The 23,331-nt window shown below is 36.8% G+C and overlaps 2 protein-coding genes across 10 annotated transcripts in view; one reads left to right on the top strand and one right to left on the bottom strand.

Annotated features, from left to right (window-relative positions):
• The window catches only part of GNAS (GNAS complex locus), a 143,842-nt gene that overhangs the window by 70,489 nt on the left and 50,022 nt on the right, over window positions 1–23,331 (top strand). The gene's annotated exons all lie outside the window — the stretch shown is intronic.
• The window catches only part of LOC142666727 (piezo-type mechanosensitive ion channel component 2-like), a 224,171-nt gene that overhangs the window by 194,619 nt on the left and 6,221 nt on the right, over window positions 1–23,331 (bottom strand). For all 9 annotated transcript variants that reach the window (XM_075846886.1, XM_075846883.1, XM_075846882.1 and 6 more), the window contains exon 2: window positions 21,200–21,299. The gene's annotated coding sequence lies outside the window, so the exon portion shown is untranslated. The remainder of the gene's footprint in view (window positions 1–21,199; window positions 21,300–23,331) is intronic.

Genomic DNA, 23,331 nt, shown 5'->3' with positions numbered 1-23,331 from the left:
TTAATCTAAGGCTTCGTTCACATCTGCGTCAGGACTCCGTTCACGGGTTACGTCGGAGCTTTCAAACTGAAACAAATGGAAACCATAGGATTCCGCTTGCATCATCGTTGATTTCACTGGTGACAGATCCGGTGCAAATTGTTTCCGTTTGTCACCGTTGTGCGAGGGTTCCGTCGTTTTGACAGAATGAATACCGTAGTCGACTGCGCTATTCATTCTGTCAAAATGACGTAGTCCCAACGCACATGTGAACGAAGCCTTACCTGGCCATTCCATAGAAGTCCAGTCCCAGAAGACATATTTTACAAAAGCCTCGACAAACTGAGTGAGACATACACTCCTTCCAGTACTTTTACTCCTGTGGGCTTACAGGGGTTATGAAGCCAAAGTCTCCAAAATAATAGAGAATAAGAGGGGAAATAAGGGGTATTCCTATCTAGTCCCTCACTGCAACGAAAAATATTCAGAATTATCTTCATTAGGGGTTATCTGGGATGTGAAATTTTTTATAGTAGAGGTTGGAAATGAAATAAACCAAAAAATTAATACTTACCTATCCTTGTCCTTGGCGATCCAGCGCTGACGCTCCGGCGGTACTCTCGGTGGTGGTTTACATGCACGTAGCATGTGACTGCTGCAGCCAATCTGAGGGCTCACTGGTGACAAATCGTATTTCTGGTATAATGCCAAAATGAAAACATATTGTCGCCGAGCACCCTGATTGGCTGCAGCTTTCACATGATACATGCATGTATACAACCACTGGGAGTGCCGTCAGAGCGTCAGCGCTGGATCACCGGGGACAAGGATAGGTAAGTATTGCTTTTTTGGTTTATCTAAATTTCCAGTCCCTACTGAAAAAAAATAAATCACACCCCGGATAACCCGTTCAGGCTTAATTCTCGCTCGGGGGTTGGCATACAACAGACTGATCCCCACTTTACACGTACATGACTGTAAGAAAAATTGGTTCTGATCGTCACCCTGTACGGATGAGCAAAGTGCCGATATGCTGTCCTGTATGGGGACATGATTAGTTTAATACGTTGTTACTTACGGGTTGTGTGTACTTCCACATGTGTTCTATATGGTGTTACCTACAGATACCATATGGGTTTAAGCTGCACCTGCATAATGGCTCTTTACAATGCAGAGCTGGTCTAGGGCCATAATACGGTTGTGTGAATGAGGCCTTATTCTTTACATTAAAAGGGTTTTCCCATCAGACACATTTATGACATATCCACAGGACATGCCATAAACGTCAGATAGATGCGGGTCCCACCTCTGGGACCAGCACCTATCTCTACAACGGGGGCCCCCTAAACCCTCTTCTACCGCTCTGTGTTGCGGCTGACACGTGTGACTCCCTTCCATGAATTACGGAAATAGTGTAACTCGCTGAGATGCGCAGTTTCCTTAAGTCCTATAGAACCGAATCGTAGTTATGGAAACAGAGAAGCACGCGAGCTACGCTGCTTCCGTAACTGCCATTCACTACTATGTGAGTTACGGAAACAGTGTAGCTCAGCGAGCTATGCTGTTTCCGTAATTCATGGTCGGGAATCACAGATTTCAGCCACAACACAGAGCAGTAGTTTTAGGGGGCCCAGTTCTGGAGATAGGTGTTGGTCCCAGAGGTGGGACCCCCATCTATCTGACATTTATGACATCCTGTAGATATGTCATAAATGTCCCTCGTTACACTCCTCCCATTCTGCCCTGAGTGATATGAATTATATGTAGGTTTAGTCCCAGTTCTGGGTGTATGTGCAGCGCAGGTTCCCACCTCATAGAGGTCGCCTTGTCGTGGCAGGTGGGCTCACACAATTTGATCAAAATGTGCGCTAAGAACCTCCCTATTGTAGGTAGATTTAGCAGTAATGCATATTTATTTATATTTAGTGGCTTAGGTGGCATTAGTGTTTGCAGTGTGCTGTCGCCATTTTCTTGTGTGCTATATCCTGTAGATATGTCATAAATGTCCCTGATGTACATATATTATATATAGTAGTTACAATCATGGCCCGTTTTGTAGTGGGTAAGGGGTTGGATTATTGGATTTGCAGGTGACTGTGATCCTTTCCACTGCTGAATGACTGAATATAGTACCACGTCTTGCCTTGTGCAGGAAAACAGTGTTCAATGCTGCTTTGTTGAATTACACTCATCATATTGAGTCATCCGACCGTGTAAAAACTCCATTCATATAAACAGCGCAGTCTAGGTAACTGCAAGGTCTGGGTAAAAACCACCCTTATACAGGAGGAGGAGGGCCGTGCCTATGGAGAAAATCCCTGAAATAATTATGTTTTTTGAGACCTTTTTCAGGATGTTTTTTGTAAAGCGTTTGCTGCCGGCCTGTAGCAGTAGTGACCTATTCCTTTTATCCAAAAATGTAAAGGGTATCTAAACATTTTTTTTTCATGCTCCAATTTATAAACAATAAAAAAAATGAAGTAACTTTGCAAATAGCCTTGAATACAAGTTTCCTAACATTTTGTGAATGCAGTTAATATGCAGACATGTCTCCATGGTTACAGACTACAAACCAACCCTGTGTGTAGTCTGATCCTGCAGTCATGTGTAAGGCCTCATGCACACGACACTAGCCATGTGCACGCCCGTGATTTTCGGGTCGGCCGGCAGCGGACTGTCAGCCGCGAGCCGCCCACAAATCGTGGGCAATGCACATGGCCGCGGCCATTATTTGCTATGAGCCCGGAATGCAGAAGACGGCCGTAATAAGACAGGTCCGTTCTTTCTGCGGTGCGGGCTCCCGGGCCATGCACAGACCGTAAAAACTACGGTTGTGTGCATGGCCTCATATCAATGAATGGGGCCGCAATTCTCCTGTGGATTTTCGGGGGAATTGCGGCCGCAAAAGCACGTTCGTGTGCATGGGGCCTTACTCTGTTTTATCTGCCCCCTCCCTAATGGTTACCTACCGAATACGTATAACCAAAAAATAAACAGATGATAGCCATAATAAGTTCCTTCAGCCCCAGCCTGATGATGGTTTCCAGCGAGAAATAGATAAAAAAAATAAGTGAAAAAAAGGAGGTAAAGGTCGTATATTACAACCAAGATAGATTTCACATTTGCTGACTATGTAGCCAATGTTCAGGAACGGTTGAGATTCACTTTCTAATTTCCCAGGGTACGGGTATCTACTGGACTGTCTCATTTGATTGGAATGCCAACTTGATGGTGCCGCCAGCTTTCTGTGCGACGGCTCGGTAACAATAGCGTTGTATTTATTTATGCTTAGCCATAACAACACTGGTTTGGAATGAAGCGCTGTTTGTTTAAGTAGGTCAGTTATTACGGGAGTGGTTTAGGTATTTAATAGCACATTCTATATATAGCAATTGGCTTCCCTAGATGTTACCTGTGTTTTATTAGTGAGTTGCCGGGACCAACCTGCCGTGTCATAGTGAATATATATTGAACATAAAATGGTGCAGACCTGCCCAGACCTGTGATGTGATCAAACATAGTTTACTTCTTGTCTGCTGTAAACACTGGAGATCAGGCTCCGTATCCTCCGACGTATAGCACTGTATAGGCTTCCAGATGCATACGTCGCCCATAGGTCCTCATTATTACAAAACGTTAATCGCCTGGTAAACGTTTATTTTTTTCCAGGATGCCTATGTATTGAATAGCGTAGTCGATGCAGGTAATGTAGTTTCAAAAAAGTTATGCTGATGCATACCTCCCCAAAGTTTGCCAAAATGACACATTTTTTTGGTACACGTTGGGCCAATGGTACCCTATGGCTACCTCACTAACCTGGACATGATAAAAAATAATCCAATTCTATTATACTCTACACATAGAACACTACAACCCCCAACATGACCACTGGACGTGTCATAATACCATTCTGACACGCACAGCTTAGTATAGTTACACATGAATGTTGTTACAGTGGGGATGCGGTTCTGTGATACAGCCATTGCCCCGCTCCTGAGAAGTGCGCGTGCGGTCAGCAAGATGTGATGCGACCAACACTGCACTAATGATTGCCGGCACTGAGCACAGAACATGGCGGGCGCACTGCAAAACACCCCCATGTTCTGTCTTTAGTACCTGCACCGCCGCTCATTAGTGCAGCGCCGGCTGCATCACCTCATGCTGATCGCGCGCGCACTTGTTGTCAGGTGGGGGGCAATGACTGTATTACACAGCCGCAGCCACGCTCTAACAACGGAGATCAGAGAAACCTCTCATCTCCTCCGTTATTCCCCTGAATGCTGCGGTCAAAGCTGACTGCAGGATTCAAGAGGAAAACGAGTAGGGGGGGATGCCCTTTGGATCACGTCAAAGGGAATCCCTGTGACATGATCGAGGGACATACCATATATGGGCAGACAGCCAAGGGTCCATTGAAGGACCCCAGGGCTGTCTGTCCATATTTCCTGTTGTTAGGGCATACTTAGGTCTGTCCTAACAACTGCAAGTGTACTATACGTATATAGATATATGCCCGTATATAGATATATGTTGTGTACTATGAGTATATAGATATATTCCTGTGTACTATCCGTATATAGATATATGCCTGTGTACTATCAGTATATAGATATATGCCGGTGTACTATCAGTATATAGATATATATATGCCTTTGTACTATCCGTATATAGATATATGCCCGTGTATTATCAGTATATAGATATATGCCTGTGTACTATCCGTATATAGATATATGCCTGTGTACTATCTGTATATAGATATATGCCTGTGTACTATCCGTATATAGATATATTCCTGTGTACTATCCGTATATAGATATATGCCTGTGTACTATCAGTATATAGATATATGCCTGTGTACTATCAGTATATAGATATATGCCAGTGTACTATCAGTATATAGATATATGCCAGTGTACTATCAGTATATAGATATATGCCAGTGTACTATTAGTATATAGATATATCCCGGTGTACTATCAGTATATAGATATATGACGGTGTATTATCAGTATATAGATATATGCCTGTGTACTATCAGTATATAGATATATGACGGTGCACTATCAGTATATAGATATATGCCTGTGTACTATCAGTATATAGATATATGCCTGCGTATTATCAGTTTATAGATATATGCCCGTGTACTATCCGTATATAGATATATGCCTGTGTACTATCAGTATATAGATATATGCCTGTGTACTATCAGTATATAGATATATGCCTGTGTACTATCAGTATATAGATATATGTCAGTGTACTATCAGTATATAGATATATGCCTGTGTACTATCAGTATATAGATATATGCCCGTGTACTATCAGTATATATATATGCCTGTGTATTATCAGTATATAGATATATGCCTGTGTACTATCAGTGTATAGATATATGCCTGTGTACTATCAGTATATAGATATATGCCTGTGTACTATCAGTATATAGATATATGCCTGTGTATTATCAGTATATAGATATATGCCTGTGTACTATCAGTGTATAGATATATGCCTGTGTACTATCAGTATATAGATATATGCCCGTGTACTATCAGTATATATATATGCCTGTGTATTATCAGTATATAGATATATGCCTGTGTACTATCAGTGTATAGATATATACCTGTGTACTATCAGTATATAGATATAGGCCTGTGTACTATCAGTATACAGATATATGCCAGTGTACTATCAGTATATAGATATATGCCTGTGTACTATCAGTATATAGATATATGCCTGTGTGCTATCAGTATATAGATATATGCCAGTGTACTATCAGTATATAGATATATGCCTGTGTACTATCAGTATATAGATATATGCCCCTAATACTATCAGTATATAGATATATGTCTGTGTACTATCCGTATATAGATATATGCCTGTGTACTATCAGTATATAGATATACGTCTGTGTACTATCCGTATATAGATATACGTCTGTGTACTATCAGTATATAGATATACTCCTGTGTACTATCAGTATATAGATGTATGCCTGTGTATTATCAGTATATAGATATATGCCTGTGTACTATCAGTATATAGATATACTCCTGTGTACTATCAGTATATAGATATATGCCAGTGTGCTATCAGTATATAGATATATGCCTGTGTACTATCAGTATATAGATATATGCCTGTGTACTATCAGTATATAGATATATGTCTGTGTATTATCAGTATATAGATATATGCCTGTGTACTATCACTATATAGATATATGCCTGTGTACTATCAGTATATAGATATATGCCTGTGTACTATCAGTATATAGATATATGCCTGTGTACTATCAGTATATAGATATATGCCTGTGTACTATCAGTATATAGATATATGCCTGTGTACTATCAGTATATAGATATATGCCTGTGTACTATCAGTATATAGATATATGCCTGTGTACTATCAGTATATAGATATATGCCCGTGTACTATCAGTATATATATATGCCTGTGTATTATCAGTATATAGATATATGCCCGTGTACTATCAGTATATAGATATATGCCCGTGTACTATCAGTATATATATATGCCTGTGTATTATCAGTATATAGATATATGCCTGTGTACTATCAGTATATAGATATATGCCAGTGTACTATCAGTATACAGATATATGCCGGTGTACTATCAGTATATAGATATATGCCAGTGTACTATCAGTATATAGATATATGCCAGTGCACTATCAGTATATACATATATGCCAGTGTACTATCAGTATATAGATATATACCGGTGTACTATCAGTATATAGATATATGCTGGGGTACTATCAGTATATAGATATATGTCAGTGTACTATCAGTATATAGATATATGCCTGTGTATTATCAGTATATAGATATATGCTGGGGTACTATCAGTATATAGATATATGCCTGTGTACTATCAGTATATAGATATATGCCCGTGTACTATCAGTATATAGATATATGTCAGTGTACTATCAGTATATAGATATATGCCTGTGTACTATCAGTATATAGATATATGCCCGTGTACTATCAGTATATATATATGCCTGTGTATTATCAGTATATAGATATATGCCTGTGTACTATCAGTGTATAGATATATGCCTGTGTACTATCAGTGTATAGATATATGCCTGTGTACTATCAGTATATAGATATATGCCTGTGTACTATCAGTATATAGATATATGCCTGTGTACTATCAGTATATAGATATGTGCCTGTGTACTATCAGTATATAGATATATTCCTGTGTGCTATCAGTGTATAGATATATGTCTGTGTACTATCAGTATATAGATATATGCCTGTGTACTATCAGTATATAGATATATACTGGTGTACTATCAGTATATAGATATATGCTGGGGTACTATCAGTATATAGATATATGTCAGTGTACTATCAGTATATAGATATATGCCTGTGTATTATCAGTATATAGATATATGCTGGGGTACTATCAGTATATAGATATATGCCTGTGTACTATCAGTATATAGATATATGCCCGTGTACTATCAGTATATAGATATATGCCTGTGTATTATCAGTGTATAGATATATTCCTGTGTGCTATCAGTGTATAGATATATGTCTGTGTACTATCAGTATATAGATATATGCCTGTGTACTATCAGTATATAGATATATGCCTGTGTATTATCAGTGTATAGATATATGCCTGTATACTATCAGTGTATAGATATATGCCTGTGTACTATCAGTATATAGATATATGCCTGTGTACTATCAGTGTATAGATATATGCCTGTGTACTATCAGTATATAGATATATGCCTGTGTACTATCAGTATATAGATATATGTCTGTGTACTATCAGTATATAGATATATGTCTGTGTACTATCAGTATATAGATATATGCCTGTGTACTATCCGTATATAGATATATGCCAGTGCACTATCAGTATATAGATATATGCCAGTGTACTATCAGTATATAGATATATGCTGGGGTACTATCAGTATATAGATATATGCCTGTGTACTATCAGTATATAGATATATGCCAGTGTACTATCAGTATATAGATATATGCCTGTGTACTATCAGTGTATAGATATATGCCTGTGTACTATCAGTATATAGATATATGCCTGTGTACTATCAGTGTATAGATATATGCCTGTGTACTATCAGTATATAGATATATGCCAGTGTACTATCAGTATATAGATATATGCCTGTGTACTATCAGTGTATAGATATATGCCTGTGTACTATCAGTATATAGATATATGCCTGTGTATTATCAGTATATAGATATATGCTGGGGTACTATCAGTATATAGGTATATGCCTGTGTACTATCAGTATATAGATATATGCCAGTGTACTATCAGTATATAGATATATGCCTGTGTACTATCAGTATATAGATACATGTCTGTGTATTATCAGTATATAGATATATGCCTGTGTACTATCCGTATATAGATATATGCCTGTGTGCTATCAGTATATAGATATATGCCTGTGTACTATCAGTGTATAGATATATTCCTGTGTGCTATCAGTGTATAGATATATGCCTGTGTACTATCAGTATATAGATATATGCCAGTGTACTATCAGTATATAGATGTATGCCTGTGTACTATCAGTATATAGATATATGTCAGTGTACTATCAGTATATAGATATATGCCGGTGTACTATCAGTATATAGACATATGCCTGTGTACTATCAGTGTATAGATATATGCCTGTGTACTATCAGTATATAGATATATGCCTGTGTACTATCCGTATATAGATATATGCCTGTGTACTATCCGTATATAGATACATGTCTGTGTATTACCAGTATATAGATATATGCCTGTGTACTATCAGTATATAGATATATGCCTGTGTACTATCAGTATATAGATATATGCTGGGGTACTATCAGTATATAGATATATGCCTGCGTACTATCAGTATATAGATATATGCCTGCGTACTATCAGTATATAGATATATGCCTGCGTACTATCAGTATATAGATATATGCCTGTGTACTATCAGTATATAGATATATGTCAGTGTACTATCAGTATATAGATATATGCCTGTGTACTATCAGTATATAGATATATGCCTGTGTACTATCAGTATATAGATATATGCCTGTGTACTATCAGTATATAGATATATGCCTGTGTACTATCAGTATATAGATATATGCCTGTGTACTATCAGTATATAGATATATGCCTGTGTACTATCAGTATATAGATATATGCCTGTGTACTATCAGTATATAGATATATGCCTGTGTACGATCAGTATATAGATATATGCCCGTGTACTATCAGTATATAGATATATGCCCGTGTACTATCAGTATATAGATATATGCCCGTGTATTATCAGTGTATAGATATATGCCTGTGTACTATCAGTGTATAGATATATGCCTGTGTACTATCAGTATATAGATATATGCCTGTGTACTATCAGTGTATAGATATATGCCTGTGTACTATCAGTATATAGATATATGCCAGTGTACTATCAGTATATAGATATATGCCTGTGTACTATCAGTATATAGATATATGCCAGTGTACTATCAGTATATAGATATATGCCTGTGTACTATCAGTATATAGATATACGCCTGTGTACTATCAGTATATAGATATATGCCAGTGTACTATCAGTATATAGATATATGCCTGTGTACTATCAGTATATAGATATATGCCTGTGTACTATCAGTATATAGATATATGCCAGTGTACTATCAGTATATAGATATATGCCTGTGTACTATCAGTGTATAGATATATTCCTGTGTGCTATCAGTGTATAGATATATGTCTGTGTACTATCAGTATATAGATATATGCCTGTGTATTATCAGTATATAGATATATGCTGGGGTACTATCAGTATATAGGTATATGCCTGTGTACTATCAGTATATAGATATATGCCTGTGTACTATCAGTATATAGATACATGTCTGTGTATTATCAGTATATAGATATATGCCTGTGTACTATCCGTATATAGATATATGCCTGTGTACTATCAGTATATAGATATATGCCAGTGTACTATCAGTATATAGATGTATGCCTGTGTACTATCAGTATATAGATATATGTCAGTGTACTATCAGTATATAGATATATGCCTGTGTACTATCAGTATATAGATATATGCCCGTGTACTATCAGTATATAGATATATGTCAGTGTACTATCAGTATATAGATATATGCCTGTGTACTATCAGTATATAGATATATGCCCGTGTACTATCAGTATATATATATGCCTGTGTATTATCAGTATATAGATATATGCCTGTGTACTATCAGTGTATAGATATATGTCTGTGTACTATCAGTATATAGATATATGCCTGTGTGCTATCAGTATATAGATATATGCCAGTGTACTATCAGTATATAGATATATGCCTGTGTACTATCAGTATATAGATATATGCCTGTGTACTATCAGTATATAGATATATGCCTGTGTATTATCAGTATATAGATATATGCCTGTGTATTATCAGTGTATAGATATATGCCTGCGTACTATCAGTATATAGATATATGCCTGTGTACTATCAGTATATAGATATATGCCTGCGTACTATCAGTATATAGATATATGCCTGTGTATTATCAGTATATAGATATATGCCGGTGTACTATCAGTATATAGATATATGCCTGTGTACTATCAGTATATAGATATATGCCTGTGTACTATCAGTATATAGATATATGCCTGTGTGCTATCAGTATATAGATATATGCCTGTGTACTATCAGTATATAGATATATGCCTGTGTACTATCAGTATATAGATATATGCCTGTGTACTATCAGTATATAGATATATGCCTGTGTACTATCAGTATATAGATATATGCCTGTGTATTATCAGTATATAGATATATGCCTGTGTACTATCAGTATATAGATATATGCCTGTGTACTATCAGTATATAGATATATGCCTGTGTACTATCAGTATATAGATATATGCCTGTGTACTATCAGTATATAGATATGTGCCTGTGTACTATCAGTATATAGATATATTCCTGTGTGCTATCAGTGTATAGATATATGTCTGTGTACTATCAGTATATAGATATATGCCTGTGTACTATCAGTATATAGATATATACCGGTGTACTATCAGTATATAGATATATGCTGGGGTACTATCAGTATATAGATATATGTCAGTGTACTATCAGTATATAGATATATGCCTGTGTATTATCAGTATATAGATATATGCTGGGGTACTATCAGTATATAGATATATGCCTGTGTACTATCAGTATATAGATATATGCCCGTGTACTATCAGTATATAGATATATGCCTGTGTATTATCAGTGTATAGATATATGCCTGTGTACTATCAGTATATAGATATATGCCCGTGTACTATCAGTATATAGATATATGCCTGTGTATTATCAGTGTATAGATATATGCCTGTGTACTATCAGTATATAGATATATGCCTGTGTACTATCAGTGTATAGATATATGCCTGTGTACTATCAGTATATAGATATATGCCAGTGTACTATCAGTATATAGATATATGCCTGTGTATTATCAGTATATAGATATATGCTGGGGTACTATCAGTATATAGGTATATGCCTGTGTACTATCAGTATATAGATATATGCCTGTGTACTATCAGTATATAGATACATGTCTGTGTATTAGCAGTATATAGATATATGCCTGTGTACTATCCGTATATAGATATATGTCAGTGTACTATCAGTATATAGATATATGTCAGTGTACTATCAGTATATAGATATATGCCTGTGTATTATCAGTATATAGATATATGCTGGGGTACTATCAGTATATAGGTATATGCCTGTGTACTATCAGTATATAGATATATGCCTGTGTACTATCAGTATATAGATACATGTCTGTGTATTAGCAGTATATAGATATATGCCTGTGTACTATCCGTATATAGATATATGCCTGTGTACTATCAGTATATAGATATATGCCAGTGTACTATCAGTATATAGATATATGCCAGTGTACTATCAGTATATAGATATATGCCAGTGTACTATCAGTGTATAGATATATGCCTGTGTACTATCAGTATATAGATATATGCCTGTGTGCTATCAGTGTATAGATATATGCCTGTGTACTATCAGTGTATAGATATATGCCTGTGTACTATCAGTATATAGATATATGCCAGTGTACTATCAGTGTATAGATATATGCCTGTGTACTATCAGTATATAGATATATGCCTGTGTACTATCCGTATATAGATATATGCCTGTGTACTATCCGTATATAGATACATGTCTGTGTATTACCAGTATATAGATATATGCCTGTGTACTATCAGTATATAGATATATGCCTGTGTACTATCAGTATATAGATATATGCTGGGGTACTATCAGTATATAGATATATGCCTGCGTACTATCAGTATATAGATATATGCCTGTGTACTATCAGTATATAGATATATGCCTGCGTACTATCAGTATATAGATATATGCCTGTGTACTATCAGTATATAGATATATGTCAGTGTACTATCAGTATATAGATATATGCCTGTGTACTATCAGTATATAGATATATGCCTGTGTACTATCAGTATATAGATATATGCCTGTGTACTATCAGTATATAGATATATGCCTGTGTACTATCAGTATATAGATATATGCCTGTGTACTATCAGTATATAGATATATGCCTGTGTACTATCAGTATATAGATATATGCCTGTGTACTATCAGTATATAGATATATGCCTGTGTACTATCAGTATATAGATATATGCCCGTGTACTATCAGTATATAGATATATGCCTGTGTATTATCAGTGTATAGATATATGCCTGTGTACTATCAGTGTATAGATATATGCCTGTGTACTATCAGTATATAGATATATGCCTGTGTACTATCAGTGTATAGATATATGCCTGTGTACTATCAGTGTATAGATATATGCCTGTGTACAATCAGTATATAGATATATGCCAGTGTACTATCAGTATATAGATATATGCCTGTGTACTATCAGTATATAGATATATGCCAGTGTACTATCAGTATATAGATATATGCCAGTGTACTATCAGTATATAGATATATGCCTGTGTACTATCAGTGTATAGATATATTCCTGTGTGCTATCAGTGTATAGATATATGTCTGTGTACTATCAGTGTATAGATATATGCCTGTGTACTATCAGTATATAGATATATGCCTGTGTACTATCAGTGTATAGATATATGCCTGTGTACTATCAGTGTATAGATATATGCCTGTGTACTATCAGTATATAGATATATGCCAGTGTACTATCAGTGTATAGATATATGCCTGTGTACTATCAGTGTATAGATATATGCCTGTGTACTATCAGTATATAGATATATGCCTGTGTACTATCAGTATATAGATATATGTCAGTGTACTATCAGTATATAGATATATGCCTGTGTATTATCAGTATATAGATATATGCTGGGGTACTATCAGTATATAGGTATATGCCTGTGTACTATCAGTATATAGATATATGTCAGTGTACTATCAGTATATAGATATATGCCTGTGTACTATCAGTATATAGATATATGCCTGTGTACTATCAGTGTATAGATATATGCCTGTGTACTATCAGTGTATAGATATATGCCTGTGTACTATCAGTATATAGATATATGCCTGTGTACTATCAGTGTATAGATATATGCCAGTGTACTATCAGTATATAGATATATGCCTGTGTACTATCAGTGTATAGATATATGCCTGTGTACTATCAGTATATAGATATATGTCAGTGTACTATCAGTATATAGATATATGCCTGTGTACTATCAGTATATAGGTATATGCCTGTGTACTATCAGTATATAGATATATGTCAGTGTACTATCAGTATATAGATATATGTCAGTGTACTATCAGTATATAGATATATGCCTGTGTACTATCAGTATATAGATATATGCCTGTGTACTATCAGTATATAGATATATGCCTGTGTATTATCAGTATATAGATATATGCTGGGGTACTATCAGTATATAGGTATATGCCTGTGTACTATCCGTATATAGATATATGCCTGTGTACTATCAGTATATAGATATATGCCAGTGTACTATCAGTATATAGATGTATGCCTGTGTACTATCAGTATGTAGATATATGTCAGTGTACTATCAGTATATAGATATATGCCGGTGTACTATCAGTATATAGATATATGCCTGTGTACTATCAGTGTATATATATGCCTGTGTACTATCAGTATATAGATATATGCCTGTGTACTATCCGTATATAGATACATGTCTGTGTATTACCAGTATATAGATATATGCCTGTGTGCTATCAGTATATAGATATATGCCTGTGTACTATCAGTGTATAGATATATGCCTGTGTACTATCCGTATATAGATATATGCCTGTGTACTATCCGTATATAGATACATGTCTGTGTATTACCAGTATATAGATATATGCCTGTGTACTATCAGTATATAGATATATGCCTGTGTACTATCAGTATATAGATATATGCTGGGGTACTATCAGTATATAGATATATGCCTGTGTACTATCAGTGTATAGATATATGCCAGTGTACTATCAGTATATAGATATATGCCTGTGTACTATCAGTGTATAGATATATGCCTGTGTACTATCAGTATATAGATATATGTCAGTGTACTATCAGTATATAGATATATGCCTGTGTATTATCAGTATATAGATATATGCTGGGGTACTATCAGTATATAGGTATATGCCTGTGTACTATCAGTATATAGATATATGTCAGTGTACTATCAGTATATAGATATATGTCAGTGTACTATCAGTATATAGATATATGCCTGTGTACTATCAGTATATAGATATATGCCTGTGTACTATCAGTATATAGATATATGCCTGTGTACTATCAGTATATAGATATATGCCTGTGTATTATCAGTATATAGATATATGCTGGGGTACTATCAGTATATAGGTATATGCCTGTGTACTATCCGTATATAGATATATGCCTGTGTACTATCAGTATATAGATATATGCCAGTGTACTATCAGTATATAGATGTATGCCTGTGTACTATCAGTATATAGATATATGTCAGTGTACTATCAGTATATAGATATATAACGGTGTACTATCAGTATATAGATATATGCCTGTGTACTATCAGTGTATAGATATATGCCTGTGTACTATCAGTATATAGATATATGTCAGTGTACTATCAGTATATAGATATATGCCTGTGTACTATCAGTATATAGATATATGCCCGTGTACTACGGTATCAGTATATAGATATATGCCTGTGTACTATCAGTATATAGGTATATGCCTGTGTACTATCAGTATATAGATATATGCCTGTGTACTATCAGTATATAGATATATGCCAGTGTACTATCAGTATATAGATGTATGCCTGTGTACTATCAGTATATAGATATATGTCAGTGTACTATCAGTATATAGATATATAACGGTGTACTATCAGTATATAGATATATGCCTGTGTACTATCAGTGTATAGATATATGCCTGTGTACTATCAGTATATAGATATATGCCTGTGTACTATCCGTATATAGATACATGTCTGTGTATTACCAGTATATAGATATATGCCTGTGTGCTATCAGTATATAGATATATGCCTGTGTACTATCAGTGTATAGATATATGCCTGTGTACTATCCGTATATAGATATATGCCTGTGTACTATCCGTATATAGATACATGTCTGTGTATTACCAGTATATAGATATATGCCTGTGTGCTATCAGTATATAGATATATGCCTGTGTACTATCAGTGTATAGATATATGCCTGTGTACTATCCGTATATAGATATATGCCGGTGTACTATCAGTATATAGATATATGCCTGTGTACTATCAGTATATAGATATATGCCTGTGTACTATCAGTGTATAGATATATGCCTGTGTACTATCAGTATATAGATATATGTCAGTGTACTATCAGTATATAGATATATGCCTGTGTATTATCAGTATATAGATATATGCTGGGGTACTATCAGTATATAGGTATATGCCTGTGTACTATCAGTATATAGATATATGTCAGTGTACTATCAGTATATAGATATATGTCAGTGTACTATCAGTATATAGATATATGCCTGTGTACTATCAGTATATAGATATATGCCTGTGTACTATCAGTATATAGATATATGCCTGTGTACTATCAGTATATAGATATATGCCTGTGTATTATCAGTATATAGATATATGCTGGGGTACTATCAGTATATAGGTATATGCCTGTGTACTATCCGTATATAGATATATGCCTGTGTACTATCAGTATATAGATATATGCCAGTGTACTATCAGTATATAGATGTATGCCTGTGTACTATCAGTATATAGATATATGTCAGTGTACTATCAGTATATAGATATATAACGGTGTACTATCAGTATATAGATATATGCCTGTGTACTATCAGTGTATAGATATATGCCTGTGTACTATCAGTATATAGATATATGTCAGTGTACTATCAGTATATAGATATATGCCTGTGTACTATCAGTATATAGATATATGCCCGTGTACTATCAGTATATAGATATATGCCTGTGTACTATCAGTATATAGGTATATGCCTGTGTACTATCAGTATATAGATATATGCCTGTGTACTATCAGTATATAGATATATGCCAGTGTACTATCAGTATATAGATGTATGCCTGTGTACTATCAGTATATAGATATATGTCAGTGTACTATCAGTATATAGATATATAACGGTGTACTATCAGTATATAGATATATGCCTGTGTACTATCAGTGTATAGATATATGCCTGTGTACTATCAGTATATAGATATATGCCTGTGTACTATCCGTATATAGATACATGTCTGTGTATTACCAGTATATAGATATATGCCTGTGTGCTATCAGTATATAGATATATGCCTGTGTACTATCAGTGTATAGATATATGCCTGTGTACTATCCGTATATAGATATATGCCTGTGTACTATCCGTATATAGATACATGTCTGTGTATTACCAGTATATAGATATATGCCTGTGTGCTATCAGTATATAGATATATGCCTGTGTACTATCAGTGTATAGATATATGCCTGTGTACTATCCGTATATAGATATATGCCGGTGTACTATCAGTATATAGATATATGCCTGTGTACTATCAGTATATAGATATATGCCTGTGTATTACCAGTATATAGATATATGCCTGTGTACTATCAGTATATAGATATATGCTGGGGTACTATCAGTATATAGATATATGCCTGTGTACTATCAGTATATAGATATATGCCTGTGTACTATCAGTATATAGATATATGTCAGTGTACTATCAGTATATAGATATATGCCTGTGTACTATCAGTATATAGATATATGCCTGTGTACTATCAGTATATAGATATATGCCTGTGTACTATCAGTATATAGATATATGCCTGTGTACTATCAGTATATAGATATATGCCTGTGTACTATCAGTATATAGATATATGCCTGTGTACTATCAGTATATAGATATATGCCGGTGTACTATAAGTATATAGATATATGCCAGTGTACTATCAGTATATAGATATATGCCTGTGTACTATCAGTATATAGATATATGCCTGTGTACTATCAGTATATAGATATATGCCTGTGTACTATAAGTATATAGATATATGCCAGTGTACTATCAGTATATAGATATATGTCAGTGTACTATCAGTATATAGATATATGCCAGTGTACTATCAGTATATAGATATATGCCTGTGTACTATAAGTATATAGATATATGCCAGTGTACTATTAGTATATAGATATATGCCAGTGTACTATCGGTATATAGATATATGCCTGTGTACTATCAGTATATAGATATATGCCTGTGTATTATCAGTATATAGATATATGCCTGTGTACTATAAGTATATAGATATATGCCAGTGTACTATCAGTATATAGATATATGCCAGTGTACTATCAGTATATAGATATATACCGGTGTACTATCAGTATATAGATATATGCTGGGGTACTATCAGTATATAGATATATGTCAGTGTACTATCAGTATATAGATATATGCTGGGGTACTATCAGTATATAGATATATGTCAGTGTACTATCAGTATATAGATATATGCCTGTGTATTATCAGTATATAGATATATGCTGGGGTACTATCAGTATATAGATATATGCCTGTGTACTATCAGTATATAGATATATGCCTGTGTACTATCAGTATATAGATATATGCCTGCGTACTATCAGTATATAGATATATGCCTGTGTACTATCAGTATATAGATATATGCCTGTGTGCTATCAGTATATAGATATATGCCGGTGTACTATCAGTATATAGATATATGCCTGTGTACTATCAGTATATAGATATATGCCGGTGTACTATCAGTATATAGATATATGCCTGTGTACTATCAGTATATAGATATATGCCTGCGTACTATCAGTATATAGATATATGCCTGTGTACTATCAGTATATAGATATATGCCTGTGTACTATCAGTATATAGATATATGCCAGTGTACTATCAGTATATAGATATATGCCTGTGTACTATCAGTATATAGATATATGCCTGTGTACTATCAGTATATAGATATATGCCTGTGTACTATCAGTATATAGATATATGCCTGTGTACTATCAGTATATAGATATATGGCAGTGTACTATCAGTATATAGATATATGCCTGTGTACTATCAGTATATAGATATATGCCTGTGTACTATCACTATATAGATATATGCCTGTGTACTATCAGTATATAGATATATGCCTGTGTACTATCAGTATATAGATATATGTCAGTGTACTATCAGTATATAGATATATGTCAGTGTACTATCAGTATATAGATATATGCCTGTGTACTATCAGTATATAGATATATGCCTGTGTACTATCAGTATATAGATATATGCCTGTGTACTATCAGTATATAGATATATGCCTGTGTACTATCAGTATATAGATATATGTCAGTGTACTATCAGTATATAGATATATGTCAGTGTACTATCAGTATATAGATATATGCCTGTGTACTATCACTATATAGATATATGCCTGTGTACTATCAGTATATAGATGTTGTCCATTATGACTGACAAACATGATGGGGTTAATTACTATTAATGTGAGGCACATGGAGGTTCAAAATTCATCATCACACCACGCGCCTCACATCAGAAAACGGAGAATAACTTTTTTTTTTTATTATTATTGTTGGCAAAGTATTGTTTTGGTATCGAGTATCGCAATACTACACAAAGTATCGGTATCCAAGTCCAAATTCTGGTATCGTGACAATCCTAGACCCAACCACTGAACATGAACATAATACACTTCTATTACACTCTATACATAGAGAACTCCAACTTCCCTTTCCTCAACTTAACTGACAAATCTTGTCATCCTTGGCATATGTAGGTTCTACCTGTTCCGCCGGGTTCTACCTGTTCCGCCGGGTTCTACCTGTTCCGCCGGGTTCTACCTGTTCCGCCGGGTTCTACCTGTTCCGCCGGGTTCTACCTGTTCCGCCGGGTTCTACCTGTTCGGCGGGTTCCATCTGTTCGGCGGGTTCCATCTGTTCGGCGGGTTCCATCTGTTCGGCGGGTTCCACCTGTTCCGCCGGGTTCCACCTGTTCCGCCGGGTTCCACCTGTTCCGCCGGGTTCCACCTGTTCCGCCGGGTTCCACCTGTTCCGCCGGGTTCTACCTGTTCCGCCGGGTTCTACCTGTTCCGCCGGGTTCCACCTGTTCCGCCGGGTTCCACCTGTTCCGCCGGGTTCCACCTGTTCCGCCGGGTTCCACCTGTTCCGCCGGGTTCCACCTGTTCCGCCGGGTTCCACCTGTTCCGCGGGTTCTATCTGTTTCTGGGATATAGCTGTGGCTATATATATGTCTGTCATTACATTTCCCATGTTCAGTTCTTACCCAGATTTACTAGAGTCCTGAAAGGTAAATCTGACTAATAATACGGGAGCTGGACACACGTCTCCATATATCCGGGAATATCTGTGGGAATCTGGAAAATGACGAGATAAGAAAAAATGTGGCAAAATACACACAAAACACAACACGCCCGAAAACCTGCATTGTGTGAACAACATCCTTTCTATCCACTCCACTAAAACATCTGGTCGCTGCTGTAAAATACCCCCCCCCCCAAAAAAAAATGCAACAAAGACGGTATGTGTGAACGGGGGCTTATTGACGGAACCAAAACAATCATATATAACCCTCAGTCAGCGGGTAGGACGGTGCCATCTTCAAGGCTACAGATTGCTTTCCTAAAAGAGTCATATAAATAATTGTTTCTTCGCTCGGTCCTGATAGCGTTCTGTGTCCACTGCAGATAAATGGCTCCCGCAGTCTAAACAATAAGAAACAACAGTAACACAGACCAAATACGTACAGCGGCATAGACCAAAGAGACCTCTAACACACCAGGGGCGTCCATGTAGTGCAAGTGAATATCCATTGAGGTCCACAGTCCAGATATAGAGTCAAGAAGCACCGGAATATCGATAAGCTACTTAAGGGGTGTGTATACTTTTGCAAGCAATTTCTTTTATTGCCTTAATGCATCTAAAAACTTTGCAAATAGTCTTGATGAAAAATCTCCGGTGGTGTATACAGCTCCTGTGCAGATCAATGTGACTCAATGGTTACAGACTAAAAACAAACCCTTGTGGAGTCGATTCTGCCGTCATACGTTAGGGCGCAGTCACACGCGGCAGATTTTATTGCAGAAATTTCTGCGACTGAAAATCAGTTCCATTGATCTGAATGTGGTGGTTTCTGCAGCAGGTGCCGGGATTTCCGCAACTCAGATGAATGGAACGGATTTTTTTTTTCCTGCAACAAAATCCGCCGTGTGTGACTGCTCCCTAAGGCCGAGTTCCCACAAGTCGGATACGTTGCGTAAAATGACGCAGCATATCCAAACTAGAACGCGCAGCACATTCCGTGCGAAAAACATTGTGATGCGGTTTTTTGGGTTGAATTTCCTCTGCGGAAAGCGCTAGAAAAAACAAAAAACCCGTTTCTACTTACCGCGGCTGTAGTCATGGCGATGCGTCCCTCTGTTGTCATGCAGTCCGGCCTCCTGGGATGACGCTGCAGTCCATGTGACCGTTACAGCCTGGAGGCCGACCTGGAAGAAGAACAGAAGAAAGCGGCATTATGACAACGCACGAGTGGTAAGTATCATTTTTTTTTTTCGAGTTGCGATTTTTGCCGCGGAAATCGCTGCGCATAAGTCGCAACACTTGGTTATTTGTTGCGGGCTTTACATCTCCATTGAATTCAATGGGGGAAACCTGCAATAAAAAAAGCAATGAAAACACAGCATGAATTGACATGCTGCGGATTTAAAATCTGCACCGCAGGTAAATTTTTGAACGTCTTTGCTGCGGTTTTTTTTCCGCAACGTGGGCAGGAGATTTTCTAAACCTCATCCCCTTTGCTGCTACTGAAAATGCTGCGGAATTCGCACAGAATTCCATTGTGGAAATTCCGCAGCATTTACGCCATGCGGAAAGCCGGCCTAAGGAGGGCGTGGACATTACATTAAAGTTGGCTGAACACGCAGGTTTCAGTGGGGTGGTCCGACTGTCCCGGAGGGAAAGAAGGGTCAGGCATTTTGGCGAGTGGCTATTAGTTTGCTTTCTAAACGTTGTCTTATGTTTCATTAATTTTTAAGAAATACCAACCAAAACTAAAATATAATAAAAGAAACATCACAAAGAACATATAATCAGATATATCCCCTCCCAACCCTGCAAACTCCCCGCGTGTCTGAAGAAGAGTAGTACAGACAGATGACTGGTGATGGGTATACTTAGGAGCGGCGGCATCGGACTACCTTGCCTTCTTCATGTGACCGATCCCGCTGTACTCTATGTAACCGCTGTACTACTGCTCCTGTTTGCACGTAGAGTACAGCGGGGCCGGTCAAATGAAGAAGAGTCGTATCATCATCAAAGAAGACTGTGCAACTAGACTTTCGGTCCCCCGGCAGCGCTACAAAAATGTATGAAAATCTCTGAATCAGCGCAACGGGGACCGGAATGTATATTCCTTTAAATGGCCCTGCAACGTGTTCCTGCGGCAGCCGTTAACCCTTTATGGGCATTTAATGAGTCCAATGTACTCCATTGTAAAAGTTTTTGTGATTGTGCGGATTTATCACCGTGGCTATATCGTTGATCATCGGCAATGCTTCTAGAGAATACAGCGCCGCGTGAAGGCGCCATACATCCGCACACAGGGCCCGAAATAAGCTCTTACAAGGCTCCCTATATAAAAAAAAAAATTCACTTTGAGCTCAGTAATTGGAGACAGACTGGTTGCTAGGGAGGTACTGCCTAACAACCAGGCTGAAAACACTGTAGTTTTATGTGCTTATGCGTGTGTTTTTCTTCAGTGTTATCCACATTTTTTGCGGACTGCAAACTGACCCATTTATTAATATGGGGCCATGCAGACATCAGGTTTTTTTTTAGGTGCTCCATTGTAACGTAAATTATAGAAAATGTCCTATCACTGTCCGTTTTTACGGATCTGTGCCCCCATTCAAGTCTATGGTTCTGCAAAAATAACGGACAGTAGATGGATGGCATCCATATCCTGTCCGCAGACTGAAGTGAGTACACAGCTAATCTTTTTGGTTCCCCACATAACCCTGTTAATGTGCCGGTCATCTGTAGCAGGAAAAGTATGGGGACATCTTCATCTGTCACACACTCTTAGGCCCCATGCACACGACCGTAAAATGGCCTGTAATTACGGGCCCATTCATTTCTATGGCCGGTGGACACCTTCCCGTATGTCTACAGATGGGTGTCTGTGCCGTAGAAACCTGCCGAAAAAAATAGGACATGCCCTATTTTTTTTATTTTACGGACTGTGCTCCTATACTCTATATAATGGGAGCACGGCCCGTAAAAACGTCTGGCTATCCGTGCCCGTAATTACGGGCACGGTCATGTACATGAGGCCTTAGGGCTCATGCACCTCCAAAGGCACCCGTCGGCTTCTATGGTGTCCTATTGTAACTCCGTATGACTCTGATTTCATAACAATACTTATAAATTGATTTGATCGACTTAGATTTTTGGCGTCAAACTTGAATTTAAATATTTTTGCACTGATAAAAAGTTGCATGAAGGTGCATGTGAGTGTAA

Source organism: Rhinoderma darwinii, chromosome 13, assembly GCF_050947455.1.
Source record: "Rhinoderma darwinii isolate aRhiDar2 chromosome 13, aRhiDar2.hap1, whole genome shotgun sequence".
NCBI lineage: Eukaryota > Metazoa > Chordata > Amphibia > Anura > Rhinodermatidae > Rhinoderma > Rhinoderma darwinii.
Note: the sequence above shows the minus strand (reverse complement) of the source record. Positions and strands in the feature narration are given on the sequence as shown.